General features: G+C 40.9%; 1 protein-coding gene across 1 annotated transcript in view; it reads right to left on the minus strand.

Moving 5' to 3' along the window:
• TENM4 (teneurin transmembrane protein 4) overlaps positions 1-14061 on the minus strand; it is a 600742-nt gene that overhangs the window by 504481 nt on the left and 82200 nt on the right. The window contains exon 2 of the mRNA XM_063394390.1: positions 1172-1314. The gene's annotated coding sequence lies outside the window, so the exon portion shown is untranslated. The remainder of the gene's footprint in view (positions 1-1171; positions 1315-14061) is intronic.

Here is a 14061-nt window from a genome sequence, read left to right on the forward strand (position 1 = left end):
GAAAATATATGTAACTTTATTGCTTAAAACCAAAGGAGAATCAGTACATTCTTGAGACATAAAGCTTTGAACCCTGTCTGAGTAAAAACATTCTCCTGTGACAGATTTCAAACCCAGAAATGTCAACAGGACTCAGCCTTGTCCTTACAAGTCCATTACAGATCTTGTTGACTGGTTTCTGTACTTTGAAGTATTGTGTTCCTGGCTTCAAGTTGTAGAAATAACCTCAATTGTGTTTCTAAATCTTTATGGCTCATTGAAATCCTGGCATATGTAGGAACATTTCAAATTTCTTTTGCTCTCTCTGAAATACTTTGGGATGGACACTCATTTGTAAAACTGAGGTACAGCACTCTGCAGCTGACAAGTTCTACTTATTATTGTTACACACAAACTTTTTTTATGGGAGATAGAGTTCTAAAAGTCATCTTATGCAACATCACTAGATGAATCAAAAGTAGTATATCCACATGATATTTTGGTTGCTCTCATTTAACAGAAGTGTTGGTGGCAGTCAAGATAAAGTTGGAAGTCACTATAGAATTTATTTGGTGGGAAAAAAAAAAAAAAGTGTTATCTTTACTTGTGCTGGGAGTCAGCAGGAGTAAATAGCTGAGTGTTGGTAGGTATTTGGTGAGTTGGAAATGCTGGTAAAACAGGGAATGGAGGTTCTGTGGTAAGGAATAAATTATGCTAAGTAGTATTCGAGCTGCCATGAAATTATATTTAGGTTATTTCTGATACTTCAAAGTATCAGAAGTTCTTCCAGAGCAACACATTAACATTGACAGTATCATTTATTCAAGCTTCAGGAGCCTGGTATCATTTCTCATTGTGATTCAACCACTTTGGTTAAACGTCTTGTTAACAACACAGGAAAAAAATGGATTTTCCAAGTGATCACTGTTTATTAGACAACAAATTTAAAATGACATTGGAAATATAATTTCATGGGTTTTGCTCTTTTCATTTCTTTAAAAAATACAAGGATGGAGACAAATAATGGTGTTTAAAGTATCATGAGGACAATCTGGATTTATCAACCCCAATATAAGCACACATCAAGAGAAAATTATAAATGTCTAAATACCACACCCATGATAGATTAAGAGCTTTACTTCTTTGACTCATCTTTACAAATAAATCTAAAAAACAATGATAGTGTACTTACATATTTCAGATCCTCATCTGTCTAAGATTAGAAAGCACTGAAGTCATGTGTCAGAATAACTCGGGTGGCCTCTTCTCAATTCCCTTTTTGTGATCACCATCCACAAAAATCAGTGCGCCACTGCAATGGTCCAGCCATCCTCACTACAGAAAAGGAGGCAGGTGTCAGACAAGACTGGCATGGATTTGTAAAGGTTCTTTGCACAGCAGCTGTCAGGATTCTAAGACCCAGATTCCCTCTATCTACCAGAGTACCTCCATCAGAAGCCAGGCTATCACATCACACAGTAATTGGTACCTGTCTTTAATGTCTGTATTGATTTGGATAAATGGGTATCTACCTCCCTTATCTACAGGCCAGCCATGCCCACGCTGCTTTCCCATGCTTTGATTTCCCCAGGAACAGTTATAGCATGTTCCAGGCTTGTTCCTACCCAAGATATACACACCATGTCACCATCCATTGGTGGCTTCACATAATACATATGGTCGCAAGGGCTGGATAAGGAGTACATCAAATTTGAGGTGCTTTAAGTCGAATGGAATGAAATTGGACATAAGTTAGTATGCACACATGTTCAAACATGGAGAAAGAGATAGTGTGTTTTTCATGGGACAAACCTTCTAACTGCATTTTTTCCTCCTTTTCTGTCTACATTTTATGCTCAATGCTGGTAATAAAGCATATTTCCTTATTTTAAAATATCGCTAAAATACTTTAAGTTTTGCAGATTATATTGGTTTTTGAGAAGAAATTTAGAAGAGACACTCCTCTGTCTGACACCTGGATGAGTCCAATTATTTCAATATACATCAATAAAATTACCATTCAATCCCCTACTGCATACTGTTCAGACACTTTAACCTAGTAATGTCCTGGGTACTTTTTTTTAGCAGCTCTATATTTAATGGGGACTTGAAGACAACTCTCAGTTTTAGAGGTACTTGAATCTATATTTACCATGAGACACACTGGGTAATGTCACTCTGTTTAGTGACAACACTCACTAATATAATGTGTGACACAGGGAGAGAATGAGCCAAGTAGATGATCTTGCTAAAGGCCAACAGTTTCCGATAGGTCACAATTAGCATGCCCCTCAGTGTTATCAAAAAATAGCTTGAAAAGTTGTGACTGCAGATGTAAGATGCAGCCCAGCTCAGCTGTCCTCATAAAACTGTCCAGTGCAACTAGAGATGCCCTAGTTATTCTGATTGTCCTTCAGCTGCTGTCCAGAAAGACATGGGTTTCCTGCAAATCCTGCATCTTCTCTGCCAGTCTCTTAAATGAGCTTGGGCATCTAAAGTGGCTCTGGGCATCTCAAATGTCTCTAAGTTTATTGTAAAACTAAACTTTGCAGTAAATCACGAGTTATGCATTGACAACAGGACTCTGTGATCCCCCATCTCACTATTGCTACTCCCCATATACAAATCCAGGACATCACCCCTTTACACAAGTACTGCTTCAGGGAATGAGTTGCATAACAAGATACCACAAATTCTGTGTTGTATGCTACTTATGCACATGTATGCACGCTGTATCAGGGCTCACATTTTTCATTCTTTAATTAATATTGCCTTTTTGTAAAAATTAAAGCAGTGACATTCCCAAAAGCCATTATATTTTGTTTGCTAGGAGCTGGCATAAATGTATTCCAGTAGAGATAATGCTGTAAATGTTGATCATGTTACAAGTTGGCCCACCTACTGTCACTTCAGGAAGTAGAGGTTTAAATATAAAACTACTATTTTTAACTGAGATAATATTGGAACTGAAGGAGGAGACGTTCAAGCTGGGGTAAATAGTAGCCTCGCTGATGTAAGTAGCACTGTATTGATTTACAGCAGTGAAGCAACTATCAGAAACAGTAAATCTTTTCTCCACCAAGAGCTCCACAAATGTATTTATGATATTATTTTGATAAGGAAAAGAAAAAGTTACAACTGTAAGTTGAGATTATTCAAAGGTATCTCAGAAGTCCTGACAAACTTCTATGAACAAATAAATGGAAATATAGAGCATGTGTCCTAGCCCAGTAAACTGCTTCAAATCCCTGAGCTAAAATATGCATGTTAAATAACTACGTGTTTTGTTTACAAAGAGCAGTACACTCTGTGATTAAAATACAGAAAATTGTTACTGGATACCTCCTGATGATAAAAAGGAGTCAAACAACCCTCCCCCAAACCTCCAAGGTATTAAATAAAAGCAGGGTTTATACTATAAGCATTCATTTATGTTTTCTTCTTGAAGTTGTAGTTCCTAAAGTACTGTAAGTTAGATTATTATTAAAAATAAGAGCAACACCCTCAGTTTTTATTACTAAATTGGAAATAGGAAAAATAAAAAGAACAAAAATGCCCTAATACTTAAAACTCACAATTTTAAATACCTTTATTTATCTTGATTTATTAAATATTCTAATATTGGGCATTCTTTTTGGGTGTCTACTCAATAGCACTTGGCCTTTGTAATACAATATAAACAAAATAAGAAAAGTCTAAGAAGTTTAACCCAAGAGGAACCTTACTTCCCCAAAAATCCAACTAAAGGAGCCAAAGCTGTGTTTTCTTTCTAAATGACTTTCTCTCTCTTTAGCTGAGGTGTTTAAAGACTCCATAACAAAGCACAGCACAGAGTACAGCACAGGAGGACTGAGACTCTGGGCTTTAGGGAGATTAATGGCTGCAGAGCGGCTCACTTTTTGTTACATTAACCTGCCCAGAAAAGCAATTCCCTCCACAGTGCCCATACCCAATCCCCATAAGTGGAGACATATGGCAGTTCTGCGATACAGAGAACACACTGTGGTAGTTTTATTGATACTGGGACTGCTTCTTAGCCAGCATAAGTCTTCTCCACTCAGCTATGAATTGATACCATTGACTCTTGGCAAAAGCAGAACAGTCATAAAGGTTAATGCTGCCCTTGCAGTCAGATTCCTTCTCTGAATTGCCCTGTGAAGGTGCCTCTCTCCACTGACTCCAGGGAGACTGGCAGATTAAATTTAAACTGAGCTAACTCTTGTGCCTCTGCCGCTGTGGTGGGATCAATCTGTAAAGACGTGCTTTTCTCTTTGTCCGTGATTCTCAGATGCAAGACTATTGATAGAAAACCACCAGAAGTAGCAACAAGAGTGGTGCAAGTTGTGCATGGCCATCACTGTCTTCTCATCTGGTGAAATGTCAAATGAGCAAAGCTCTTCCTCCCGCCCTCCCTCTCTCTCTATTCTCTCTTCTGATTATCTATATGAAGACAGGAATCATTAAAACATTTCAAAACCCATATAACAAAATTTCCATGATGAATTAACATGAATACTCAGAATTGGAGAGCTGTGGTGCATTTTGGAAGGACTTTGCAAAAGGGGTTTTCAGCTCAGATTCTTGGCTAAAGGACAAAAAGCTTGGCCATGTGGCACAACATTGCATACACACAGACACACAGAGATGATTTCATATTTTCTGCTTCCCTCCTCAGATTTCTCTCTTCCAGCCATCAGCTTCTCAGCTAACCTTGAAACTGCAAGAAATTTCATTCTGTGGCTTGTGTTTCCTCCAAAGCAGAATTGCAGGACCTCAGCTCCTCCCTAGAAATTATGTCTCCTAGAGTCATTATTCCCTCTTGGCCTCAAACCACTTCCTGCAATTTCAGAGCCACTGAAACAGCAGTTTCAAATGATCTATTAACCCATGAAGGCTCAGCCAGCTTGGATTCACCAGAGTTCCTTTGATGCATTTTTCTTTTCTCACACTTCTCTTTTCTCCTTTCCCTAAACTTTGAACTAGAACTGAAAAGATTCTTCCTCAGACAAGTTTTGGCTCATTTTACAGACCTTATCCTCTGAATATAGTTTTGTTTTCACCTCCAGTTTTCTGCTGCAGACTACTATTTACCAAATCTATCTTTCTTGAAAAATTCTGATGACCTGTAAAAGCTGAAATGTTAACTATCAAAACCCCTGGGCATAGCCACAAGTGATTATGTAAGGCTCCAGGCTCAATGCCAGATGAACAAACGACAGACCCATTTATCATCAGTAGGAACAGGGACATTAATTGGCTATGATACCAGTACCGTCCTTCAGCATTAACAAAACTCTTCTTGATCCTGAATGCACCCCCAGAACATCCTTTATTAAATAAGATAAATAATACTGAGGCCAAGGGTCACACTGCTTCATCTGAGAAAGCTCAATTATTTATGAATACTTCCCTGACTCAGGCTTGGTAACCTGACAGGTTACCAAGCCTGGCAAAGAGAGCTTTTTGGTCCACTGACTAAATGTTATTATTATTCTACAGAGACGTGTCTTCTCTATTAGAGAATCAACAACAGAGAAGTGAACACACATTAGTCCTGTAAAGCTTTTGGACTGGGGGAAGAGTGCTTGAACACTGGAACAGTTTATCCAGAAAGGCTGTGGAGACTCCATCCTTGGCAATATTCAAAAGGTGACTGGACAAATCCCTGGGCTCTTGTGCCTGATACTGCTTTGAGTGGTGCGTGTTGGACTAGATGACCTCCAAGGTCCCTTCCAGCCCCTGTGATATTCTGCAATTCTGATTCCATGAAATGAAGCCACAGCAGTGGATTCCTCGGTTTCTGTTCTGGGCTCTTCCATGTTCTCACACAAAAGCCAAAATCCTCATAATTGGCTACTGCTTCCAGCTGCTTAACCATGCAAAGAGGAATATAATCCTAGGAGCCCCTCATGCCAATTTTCCTGCATGCAGTTGACCATGTGAAGGAGTAACCAGTGGGCACCGTTTGGTGTGGTACCAAACTGCAGAATTCCCTGCAGCTAAGTGAACTCTTCTGTAAAACAACTTGACCCTGTTTGGCACAATTGCTATGCAAATATTTTGTGTGATTCCAGGCACACTGTTTGTGTGTCATCATTGTCACCATGGATAGTACAGAAGCAGTGATACAGTCCAGTAACTCTGCATGAGACTAGAGAAAGTAAAACATTGATAATTTTACTGTAATACTGACCACACGTTACAAGTAGTAGAAACTGAGTGTTTGTCAAGATTGGCTTTCACCGTCTTCTTTAGCTGCCAATAAAAGGTTCTGTGACCCATTTCATGGAAGGAAGAGCTCAACAGTAATACTGTAGTATTTCATGGGACTCGAAAAGGACCCTCTGGGTAAGTCCATCTTTCCAACACAATTTCTACCTTGTGGTCACATGCTGCTACCTTGCCTGCACTTGATATACACAGATTCTGATGTTATCAACACCCTTCTCCATGTAGCTTGTTAGCTAATTATATGTTCATTCTACCATAAATGACATTTTCCCCATCCTTGTATCACCTTTTGATCTTGACAAGGAGAATTGATTTTTTTTCTTTTTCCCCAAGGGGCTTGGGGAGTTTTCCTCAGAATGATACAAGATTTCCTCACACATAGAACAGACCTTCTGTTTGCACACAGTACTGGGAAATTTTCAGTGCTGACACCAGTCAGGCTGGCATGCACACTTTATACCTGCGTAGCCAAAGGAGCTGGCAGATGGTTGGTGACAAAAGGAGCATCCCATGGAGCTGCAGGAGAGCCATCTCAACAGATCCAAGATTTCAGAGCCTGAAAATTACCGCGCAACAGCCCAACCGTAGCACTGCTCAGCATTCAGCCAGAAGCAAGGCAGGTGCATGGTATGTTTGCCAGGATTCACTCATTCAAACATGTTTAGTCTCCAAGATGGAAATAAATCTGGCAAATGGGTGTGGAATGCTCTTACAAAGAGATGTAAGAGCAATCACCTGGGGTAGGACAGAATATACTACCTTGTCTCTGTGACTTTTTGGTAGCTGGAGGACTGACTTACAGAAAATTGTCCCTCCCAGGCCTCCAGCAGGAAGAACTGTCCCTTCCAGCAGGATAGCTAGTGAGAGTAAGTGAGAGGAATGAGAATGTATGATGTTGAATGAAGTAGTGGCTGAAAAAGAAGATGTACTTCCAAGCAGGTCTCGTTTCAGCATGGTTCTCCAGGACCATAAGCATCTGCCATTCCACAGCATTTGGTGGGGACCATTTTACGGGAAAGGGGTGGCTGCTGATGGTTCAAGGCTGCATAAACATTTGAGTTGTAAGCCTGGCTGATGGGACTGGGGAGAAGGAAGCCAAAATTGTTGAGCTCAATATGTTAGACTTGTCAGATTTGGATCAGTTCTGCTCTCTGCCTGACAGCATGTCATCCTGCCTCTAGCAGGCAAGTGACACACCTGGAGTTCTGTCTCCCATTTTTACTTTTTAAAGAAAAATGTAAGGTTTTTCTGCATCTTTCCTTCCTGAAGGTGGTTGAAGACTAAGGAGAAAGCATTTAGATGTTTGCTTCATACTATTAATTTATTTCTTAACTCCCCTGAAAATTTTCCAGTACCCCAGCTCCTACCCAAAATTTGCCATGCTGCAGCTACAATGTACTGACATGATTCACAGCTCTTGTTAAGCAATAGTAAACCTGTCCCAAATGTGTAGAGCTTCGTTCTTCTACAAAAGAAATTAACCATAGCAAAGATGATTGCAGCTATTCTGTCTTCAAACTCAGGAAGATTCTTCTGCACCTCTGCGTTTCAGAAGATGACGTTTATCAGATGTAAAGCCTACAAATATTTTCTGACTGTGTAGGGCAAACTACGGATATAGGATTTGATGCACAAATGTAACAGCCCTTCCCCTATCACACATCAGCCAGTATAGCACAGATGCAAATGTTGAAGGAAGAAAATCATAAAGTAGAGGGAACAAACATAAAAACTACTTTATAACTCGCCAATAGGAAGAGGAGACCAACTAAAACAATTTGTAGTGAAGGTCCAGTGGAACACCATGGAGTTAGACTCCCTAGAGGAATGAAGGTAAGAGAGGAACAACACTGTCTCTCTCAATGCAAACACTGATGGGGAGATGTGGTGCTTCTGTGATCTGCCAACAAGAGCAAGAGCTGTTTACTGAATAAGCAACTGGGCTAGCTGGTGTAGGAAGCAGTGTGCACGCTGATGCCCTAGGGCATCAATTTCATGACCGGGGGACCCTGAGACATGCTTCAGTTTTCTCATAATGAGTGGATTGAGTGCATTCATCAAACCTGAGATTTCAGGGCTCAAAGTTCACAAAGCTACCAGAGGTGACATCATTTCCCAGCTTCCTCCTTCTCTTGTCCCTTCCAAAAACAACTGCACTATATTTCTTTTTCTTGCCATTTGACTGAAATCACCTGGGGGTTAATTATCTTTCTGGGATGAAAACCATATGCTATTTCATGTTCTTGTATAAGGTTAAGCTGCGTATGATGAAACCGATCAATTAAATCTAGGGAAGGGAAGGGAAGGGAAGGGAAGGGAAGGGAAGGGAAGGGAAGGGAAGGGAAGGGAAGGGAAGGGAAGGGAAGGGAAGGGAAGGGAAGGGAAGGGAAGGGAAGGGAAGGGAAGGGAAGGGAAGGGAAGGGAAGGGAAGGGAAGGGAAGGGAAGGGAAGGGAAGGGAAGGGAAGGGAAGGGAAGGGAAGGGAAGGGAAGGGAAGGGAAGGGAAGGGAAGGGAAGGGAAGGGAAGGGAAGGGAAGGGAAGGGAAGGGAAGGGAAGGGAAGGGAAGGGAAGGGAAGGGAAGGGAAGGGAAGGGAAGGGAAGGGAAGGGAAGGGAAGGGAAGGGAAGGGAAGGGAAGGGAAGGGAAGGGAAGGGAAGGGAAGGGAAGGGAAGGGAAGGGAAGGGAAGGGAAGGGAAGGGAAGGGAAGGGAAGGGAAGGGAAGGGAAGGGAAGGGAAGGGAAGGGAAGGGAAGGGAAGGGAAGGGAAGGGAAGGGAAGGGAAGGGAAGGGAAGGGAAGGGAAGGGAAGGGAAGGGAAGGGAAGGGAAGGGAAGGGAAGGGAAGGGAAGGGAAGGGAAGGGAAGGGAAGGGAAGGGAAGGGAAGGGAAGGGAAGGGAAGGGAAGGGAAGGGAAGGGAAGGGAAGGGAAGGGAAGGGAAGGGAGGGTGAAGCCTGGCTAGGAGTAAGTGTTCTCATTTACTGACGATGTAATCCAACATTACAGACAAATACAAAAATTCACTTGCTCACAAGGAACAGAGCAGAGAAAGTGTTGCCTGTGTCACCATAGAAGGAAGTTGGGGACACCAAAGTGAGGAATATTAATGTAAACAAGATGGAGAAAATCATTGCTTATGACTGGCAAGACTTGGACTATGGAAAGGTCATATTATTTAAAAAAAAAATTTCTGTGTGTTTGGTTTTGGTGGGGTTTTTTTCACCTTGCAGCTTGCAGACTGCTTTGAACACAGGTACTGTGCTGAAGTGCATTCATAAAATCCAGCCTGTTGTATGGGTCTACACCTGTCATTTCATTTCAGTGCAGGAAAAGCCCCCTAAAATGCTAGCCTGATTTTCCAATCCATCTAACATGTGAGGCTGGTTCTTATCACTGGATGGTTTTCCTTCAAGCTAGAATATGGGTTTTTTGTGCTGGTCTGGCAGGGATAAAAGAGAAGAAGAGAAAACAGACATGGAAGTACTCCACTGAAGTCTCATGCTTGTAAAATTCCATGCATACAGAAATTGCAAGTGGAAAAAAGATCTGCAGCCACATGCAAGTTACTGAAGGCAAACAGCACAACATAAGCTTAGAGCTGTTTACAAGTAAATTCTTCGTAACTCCTAAGCCAAAAACTTTGTTGCCTGAATAATTTCCTTGTCAAAGCGAAACATTCCTTTGTCAGTGAGAAGGAATAACTGCAAGAATCATTCAACCCCCAGCCCTCCAGAGCTTAGGTTGTACATGGGTTAACATTTCAGTGTAGTTACACTTCCTCAGCAGCTAGCATTTGGAAAGTGTGTTACTGAGAAGAAATAAGCACAAACATACACAGATGTCTACTGTTCTGGGTTCAAATAACCCTTGTGGAGAAAGAGTGGTGTATATATATGTGGGTGTGCACGTGTGTGGGCATGCATGGGAAAGCAAAATGAGCTTTATTTTTATTCTGAGTCCCACCTAAACAAAGATCCTAATGTTATCCCTTGGAATGAGGTAAGAAATATGATCATTTGGTTCCAAGACCTGCCTGAAACTACAGTTTTTGTAGCCCTGAATGAGCAGCAGCCAAAGTAAAAGAGATCAGATGAACTGCATTTAGAAGTGATGCAGTGAACTGGTACGAGGGGAAAGTGCTTTTAGTGATCGATATGAAAACAGGGGGCTTTCATCTAACCACAGTGAGGATGGCAAAGAGGAATTTGGGCAATATAATATGGGATAAAAGGGTAGAGAGCCTCTTATTTCAACCTAAAGACTTAATGATGCTTATTAAAAGGTTGTTACCTGGTTTCATGGAAGAATTATTGCCCTCTCCCTCTTTCCTTAGAGTGAATGACCTGACAGGGAAAATCAAGTTTTCTTAAGTTCTTGGTCCTTGTTATGGAAATGTTCTTCTCATTTTTCTGTGACTTTGCCAAAAGACCAACCATACAGACCAGCAATACACAATGCAACTCCCCAGGCAGCACGTTCATATTACAGCACTTGGGTCATTAGATACTATGATTTGATTCACATAACAATTGTTTAGATTCAGGTCAATGTTACCAGTGAGTGAGAGCTTTGAAATAGCAAAGTGTTCTCATGCATAAAAAAATGCATCAGGCCAAAGTCGGGTCCGGACGAGACACGTTGAAGACAGGTGAGCCAGGCTGCACATTTTTGCTGGGGAAATCTTTCCACTACTGCAGCATTTCATTATCACTGTCATTTTCTCTACGAATTATTGCTTTCTTGTCAGATTTACCTCCCCTTCCACTTGAAAACAGTCATCTGGGGAATAGGCCAGCAATAAAACAAAATCTCCTGGAGGTAATGTTGCAATGACAACAACAAAACCAGGAGCTGGTCTACCTTTTCAACTAGGGGACCAAACCACCTGGTACTGGTTCAGCTACAAGAGTTCAATCTGTCTGTATCTGAATATAACATGCAGCACTGTGTTTCTGGCACTGGATAACAAAAGAAGTGTTTTGAACTCACAGTTACTACATTTTTTAAGGCTATTTGCTGTGCTTCCAGACTTACAGTTCTTTAGCAGTGACTACAAATGACAGTTCAGATGAATTCATGTGCCATAAAAAGAAAAGCTTCTAATTAGTTTTTCAGTTAATGTTAAGTCCCATATGGCATTTGACTATGAGTGTACAAGGTGCTAGCATTTCTACAATTCTACAGTAAAGAGATATGGGGCAGAGATATGCCCTGGGAGACAGGAAATCAGAGCACCAAAATGCCCTTCTTCTTACCAGAACTCATCCAACTACATAAGCTGGCCTTTTGTGGTGAAAGAACTACCTTCCCAAATTTTGTAGAACACACTGTAGTTTAGCTAGAGATATCTAAAATTAAATCAACTGTGCCAAATCTTATTTCTCGTGTACTCCACCTGAAGATGTTTGTCTTACATGTGAAATGTAACTTTGGAGTTAAGTCTAACCTGTACCCAGAGGGAGCCTAGACATAGATTCACAGAATCGTTTAGGTGGAAAAAGACCTCCAAGATCATCGACTGCAAAACACCTTTCAAACTGCAAAATGGAGGAAATGTTTTTAAGTTAAATATCTTGAGACATGTAGAATGTGTGAGAATATTTCTTTAGAAATTACCATGGCATGGAATCAAGCCATAATTGAATGAAATCAAAGAACCTTTCCTCTGTTGCCTTACTTGAATAGTCATTTATGAACCAGAAAGTAAAAGCATGAAGAATCTTAAATCACAACCAATCACACCAGCAAAACTTTGACACTCCTTCACACTACTAAGTGGCTTAGAAGCCAGAACGACTGCAACAGGAGATCAAATCCAACTTTACTGGAACAAATTGTGCTTTGAATTATGTTGGTGCAGTGCCACAGAAGTCAATGGGATATGACCTTCACAGCTAATGAAAGAGGTCCACTAAATTTGTCCTAGTCAGCTCGGCTGCAGAACCCCTTTGCACATTCTACGCACAGCCTCTTGTTCCCTCTCTTAGAATAAGTAAGAGATTTTCAGTTAAAGTATAAGGTAATGGATTTCAGAAACACCTTTTTTACACTAAATCCTCAAGTAAATAATGACAGGACATTGGAAAGTACAGGCCAGATTTACAGGAAGACTGATAGAACTTGAATTTAACTCATTGCATTCTGTAACTTTCTTGTGAGGGGAAGAGAAGGGACAAACCCTCATCTCTTCTCCCTAATGACCAGTGACAGGACCCCAGAGAACAGTTTCAAGTTGTGTCAGCAGAGATGTAGGTTGGATATAAGATACACGTTCTTCACCCAGAGGGCAGTGGGGCCCTGGAACAGCTCCCCAGGGAAGTGGTCACAGCACCAGCCCGACAGAGTTCAAGAAGTGTTTGCACAATGCTGTCAGGCACATATGACTCTTGGGAATGGTGCAGGGCCAGGAGCTGGACTCAGTGATCCCTGTGGGCCCCTTCCAACTCAGCTTATGCCAGGATTCTATGAATCAAAGTCCTTTCACCAGGGGATCTTTTTGTAAAGGAGCAGATTTACTACAAGGTGTAGCAGGCTGGCATTGCCCAGTGCACCCTCATTACTGCTTGTGACTGCAAAAGCAACAGTGGAGCAGATCCTCATCCTTTAACTCCTTCCCTTACAGATCAGATCTGATTCCAGCTCTGCATTTGGTAGTGGAGTAAAGAAATTCCTAAAATGCTTACACCTAAATTTTATGATGTGGCAGACATTCACCCAATGATGCTCTCAAATAGACACCTCAGAAATGCCTACAGAAATGCATTTATTTATTCTTAAAGAACTGATTCCGTTGACAAGGAGAAGGAAGGAGGCAGTGAAAATAATGAGAAAATAATAACTATCATTATCCATAAATATTAAAGCAGATTAACAGATTATGAGATTAAAAAGCGAATGAATATTCCGTAGTTTAAAGTGCTAACAGCAATAAGGTTCTATTTCCTGTCAACTAATTTTAAGTTAATCACCATTAATTTTTCAGAGCTAAGTAGCAAAAGAAATGAGATTCCTCTATTATTTGCCATACACTCTAGTTGTGTAAGGAGTCCAATGTGAATGGAAGGTAGTGAAAGTCTCACTACAAGATAATTGAAATTATGGCTAGAAAAGACTTACTAATCCATACCCTTGCCACTGCAATTTCCTCTCTTCTACAGAGCATCTGATGAAGTCTCCTAGTCAAAAGGTTTAAAAGTGACTCAGTGATTTGAAATTTTGTTGTTAATTGACTAATTACTTTTTTAGTGAAACCTCGTAGCAAGTAGTCTTTAAGTACTTTATGCTATACATCCCTACACAATCAGAAATACATTATGCATTAGAAAGGCATTTGAGCTCAGTGCAAGTGACAGAGATGATAACTTCTTTTCAATGCAAATAGCTCCCTGCTTCCTTCCAATTTTTAACATTGGTGCCGTTTTGTTCAGTAAATTTCGCCTTCTTGCGATATTCAACTTAGGCATGTTGAATACTTTTCTAATTGTGTATTTATAGAATTTTGGTGTCTGAAAGACCCACACAGGAAAGCAGTCTAAATCAGCTGTTTCTACCCTAATCTTGATGGTTGTTAAGAAACCATGAAGTCCTAGAATGGTTTAGGTTGGAAGGGACCATCAAGATCAGCTAGCTCCAACCCTCCTGCCATCTTCCACTACCTCCCACCAGACCAAGTTTCTCAAAGCCCTATTCAACCTGTCCTGCTCTATGAGTTCTGGTATTTACAAAGCAGTTTGCACATTAAAACGCTTTCTTTTTGGAAGACTGTTATCACCACTGCAATACAGCATGGTACCACTGAAAAAGCCTGTACAATGGCTGGATAAACATTAACTTATTCTGCTGAACAGAGGAGCGGAT

Source organism: Prinia subflava, chromosome 3 (genome assembly GCF_021018805.1).
Source record: "Prinia subflava isolate CZ2003 ecotype Zambia chromosome 3, Cam_Psub_1.2, whole genome shotgun sequence".
Lineage (NCBI taxonomy): Eukaryota > Metazoa > Chordata > Aves > Passeriformes > Cisticolidae > Prinia > Prinia subflava.